The sequence below is a fragment of the Aethina tumida genome, chromosome 4, assembly GCF_024364675.1.
Source record: "Aethina tumida isolate Nest 87 chromosome 4, icAetTumi1.1, whole genome shotgun sequence".
In the NCBI taxonomy this organism is placed as follows: Eukaryota; Metazoa; Arthropoda; class Insecta; order Coleoptera; family Nitidulidae; genus Aethina; species Aethina tumida.
Window position 1 is genome coordinate 26542834 of NC_065438.1, and position 5520 is coordinate 26548353.

The window sequence follows — 5520 nt, forward strand, 5'->3', positions numbered from 1 at the left end:
AAGCTTCCCCCATACGCGATTAGCCACCCTCAAAATCATGGATGTGCATAAGCTCTGTCTGTTAATAAATATGAAATATCGTATGAATGTGATCGTATGTTCAATTGTGGTGTTTTTGGTTTTGAAATGTGTTGGATAATGCGTATTGGATATGTATGTAGCACGTAGGTATGTATTAATTAAATCTTGGCAATCTGTTTAGAAAAATAATGCCAAGTCTAATATATCTTTGGACTTGTAAACGAAACAAAGTACATTATAATTCTTAAAATTCTGTTTCTAAATTAGTTGAGAAAAGAAGACACTTTAGTCCAACATTCTCAATATTTTCTCAAAAATTATTTATTAAAAATTATTTTGGAAATTTAAATACAAATAATTGGCACTCTTTTGTTTCATATTTTTTGAATAATTTATTTTATTTATTCAAATATTTGAAATTCGATTATTACTAAGTTATTGTAATATTAGATATATATCTATTTCGAGTTTATTATTTTTTTATTCAAGACAATAAAATCTTTTAAAATAGTTTCATAATACACTATTAGCGTTTGAGATTCAGTCCGATTTATGTATTTAAATTTTGAAAAGGGCATTGAATACTAACATAAAATATTTGCAATTATTACTCATTAACTTCGAAATTTACATCTATTTATTTGAATATTTGAAATTCGATTTCTATAAAATGGTGTTATTCCATATATTATAATATAAGAATATATTGTAAAAATAGAATTATTGTAATATTCAATATATGTTATAATATTAATTAAGAATTAAATAGTAAATAGTAAAATAGAATAATGTGATTGAAATTGACGTTTATTACACAATTTATTAGGAATTATATGCAATATTTAAATAATTAGATATTCAACTAATATTTTTAAATTACTTTACTACTAGATTTATTTTTTTATTCAAGTAAAAGCAATTAAACATTAAATAAATAAATTAGAACAGAACTTGAATGATATATAATTATATTCATTTACATAATATAAATATATATTTTTACATTAAATGGTAGAATAAATTGATTTCTAAAAATTAGATAATGAGACTAATAATTATCAAGGCTGAACTTCAATTTATAAGAATATTTGAAATTAACTTTTTTTAAAGTAATGTTTCAACTCCATGTAGTATGTATGTAATAATACATATCTAGATATTTTAATTAATATTCGAATAATTACATATTAAATATATTTTTATTTTCAGATTATTTTACTTATCTATATTATTTTTCTTATCCAAGACAAAAATTAAAACTAATAATATACAAAATGAAATAAATTAAAACACTATTTGAAAAATGTTTAATTTTTTATTCAAATAGTATAAAACAAATGAATGCCACAATTTTATAAATTAAATTTATTGAAGAATATTATTAAATTAAATTAAATAATTATATAATGAAACTCATTATTAAATACTTCAAATTCACTTTACTGACATATTCGAATATTTGAAATTTCATTTTTATAAACTAGGGTTACAACTCCAAATAATATTAAAAGATATTTGATTGTTTTATTTAGATAATATAAATATAAATGAATGCCACAGTTTTATATATTCTATACATTCATTAGAACAATAAAATTATTTTCGAAAATAACCAAATAATGGAACGCATTATTTGGACTTGAAATTCAGTTTATTGAAATATTTCAAATAACCAGATCTACAACTCCATATAATATTTATTGGAATATTTGAGATTTTTTAATTCAATAAATAATAAAATAATAGATTTATAATATTAGATTATTTCAATATTTATATTCGAATTCTTCCATTTTAAAATAATTATTTTTTATTCAGAATTTATTAGTATTGGTATAAATAAAATACAAAATGAAATGTGAATTAGAACAAAACTTGAAAATTATTTGATTGTTTTCTTTGGATAATAAAATACAAATTATATCATTTTTTTATAAATTAAATTCATTGAATAATAAACTAAAATATTTTTCAAAATTAAATATGTGATGAAATTAATTATTATGACTTGAAATTCACTTTAATGTTTGAAATGCAATTTTTAAAACTAGGCTCATAATTCCATATAATATTATAATACGAAATTTATAATATTATTTAGATATATCAGTGTTAATATAATAAAATATTTGACATGTGACTTTAAAAACTATAACTCCAAATAAAATAATTATAGTCTATTTTAATATAAGAATATTCCAATATTTTTATTTCCATATTGTTATTCAAAACAAAAAACCTTAAATTACATTCAAATTGTATAATTAGAACATATCTTAGCAAAGATATTTTATTGTTTTATTTGTAATATCTTATAAAATGCCACATTTTTATAAATATTAAATTCATTGAAGAATAAATTGAAATAAACTGTAAATTGTACACATTTTAATTTTTTAAAATTTAAATAACATAAATTAAAAATATCAAACAATTAAATATTAGATTTATTTTTGTTTGATAAAATAAATTACAAAAGAATTCGAAAGATATATTAATATAAAACATTGAAATTAATTATTCACTTATAATGTTAAATAAACATTCAATTACATTCCATGTTCTAATGATATATTCATAATTTTTCGAAACTATTTTCTTTAATAAGAAGAATACATTAATTTTTTATATGATTTTTTTAACTTAGTGTGCATTATTTCAGTATTTATTTTTTGTTTGGAAAATTGAATCTTGAAATTTCAAGAGAGCAGCACTAAAAATCCCATTTCACTCATTAAACCGTTTTAGAGATTTATTGCATTACTGTCAGCAAATAATGCATTTCAGGATTTAATCTAAAACCACCATAAATTCTTGCCGGATTTATCGACCATAGTCTCAATAAACCAGTGTACATTTAAACGGAATTAACTTTTATATATTACACATTCTTTCCACTTTTGCTTATCGTTCTTAAATGTCTAAGTACCTAATTGAATTTTTAAAAATAAATATCTTTTTTCTGTATCTGAAAATATATAAATCACTATTGCAATTTTTACTACTCCTTTCGGTTTCTCTAACATGGATGGAGTTAAAAATTCTCTGCTAAAATTGGTGACAATAATTTCTACAAACGTTAAAATATTTTTCTTTATTTCCTGAGTTTATTTATCTTAAAAATTATGTTAATAAGAAGAGAGATTAATTTTCTCTATTATCAAAGTAATATGTTACTTATTATTGCTTTTATAAGAAAATACACAGTACCAAAAAAAAATATATATATAAATAATGATTTCATATGTAAAATAATTTAAGTGTCTATTTTAGACCTAAACTAATCCAAAACTGTTAAAAAAATGATTTACTTTTTTAATATTATGAAATATTTTAAAGAATCCGAATTGGTAGTGAAGCAGTCATTTAAAATATTGAGTTGCAGTCAACGCCAGGCACCGTCTGTAACAAGAAACGAACAAATTCGATGACAAGCTCGTTTGTATGTAAAGTGAGTAACTCGCATCGCACTGTAACAGAACGTCGACGTCTAAAGTGTTTCTTAGCGGTTTTACTTTTCAGAAAAGTATGTATTAATTAACGCGCTAAGAGTGTTAAAACATGCTTATTAACTGACACGTGTAACAAAACGCTAATTAAATTGACTCATTTACGCACCATCATGATCGTAATGAGTCATTTAGAGTATTAGGATGTGGATGTTTATGTGTTTTATTAGAGGCGACTCCTTCTGTGTTTTTATTATTCAGAATTCTACGGATCCACTTTCTGCTAGTCATAACTTATCGGGCATAGTTGCCGCGGTGCGAATTTACAATTCAAATATGCCTGCCAACAATCCGCTAATATCTGTTCTATGTAAAAAGTTAAGGACGAATTAAAATTGCACCTGTTTTTTTTTAAACTATTGGTGTATGTTGCAACTAACTCCTATCCATTATTAAAAGCCCATTTATTTGAATAGGTATAATATCTTTAGAATATTAGGTTTTATTTATTTTGGTGTATATTCTATTTAAATCAATTTTAACCAAAATTTGGTGAAATGACTTTTTTAACTTAAGAAATTAGAGTTTGATTATGGTTTAGTTGTAAATAAAAGTTTGACCTTTTTATGTTTTGGCAATCTTCAATTTGAAGCAATCTTCTTAACCAAATTTGGTGAAAACTGATTTTTTTGCCTAAGAAATTAGATTTTGTCTATCATAGTATTGTAGATAAAAGCATTTCGTAGAGCTAGCGGATTATAAAATCATAGCAATATTTGTATATTTAGATGTATCTTCTAACTAAACGAATTTGTTTGAGCAAAATTTGTTGAAATCAATTTTTCTGACTTAAAAAATTAGATTTTGTCTATGATATTATTGAAAAAAATTTAGCACTTCGTAGAGCGAGTTAAAACCAATGTAAAATGTTTGTATTTGTATATATCTTCTAAGTCAATTTGCTTGAAGAAAATTTGGCGAGAACAAATTTTCTAACCTAAGGAATCTACACTATTGTAGATGAAAGGAAGCACTTTGTAAAGCCACCAGATTATAAAACCGTGTAATACAAAATTTGGTGAAAACAAATTAGATTTTGACCATTATATTATTGTAAAAGCACTTCATACAGCTAGCAGATTATAAAACCTTTGTAATACTTTTATATTTAGATGTATCTTCTAATTAAGACAATTTGTTTGAGAAAAATTATTGAAAGAAGATTTTTTACCTAAGAAATTATATTTTATCTATTATATTATCTTAGAAGCTCTTTGTAGAGCTAGCTGATTATAAAACCATTGTAATACTTTTAATTTGGTGAAAACAAATTTACTAACCTAACAAATTAGATTTTGTTTTGTGATTATAGTATTGAAGAAGCACTTCGTACAGCTAGCAGATTATAAAACCTTTATAATACTTTTATATTTAGATGTATCTTCTATCTTGTTTGAGTAAAATTTGTTGTAAGAATATTTTCTTAGCTAAAAAATTAGATTTTATCTATTATATTATTCTAGATATAATTTAGCACTTCGTAGACTTAGCAGATTATAAAACCATTGTAATAATTTTTATATGGATTTATCTTCTAAATAAATCAATTTGATTGAGCAAACTTGGTGAATGCAAATTTTCTAACCTAAGAAATTAGATTTAGTCCATTATATTATTGTAAATAAAATAATTAGAATTACCATATTATAAAACCATTATTATACTTTCATATTTGGATATATCTTCTAACAAAGCCAATTTGTTTGAGCAAAATTTGATGAAAGCAGATTTTCTAACCTAAGAAATTATATTTTGTCTATTATATAATTATAGGTAAAAAAGGAGCACTTCGTATAGCCAGCAGATTATAACACTGTTATAATACTTTTATATTTGGATATCTTTTAATTAAGTCAATTTGCTTTGTAAAAGAAGAATTTTCTAATCTAAGAAATTAGATTTTGACCATTATTTTATTGTAGATAAAAGGAAGCACTTCGTAGAGTTAGCAGATTATAAAATCGTTGTAATACTTTTACATTTGAATATA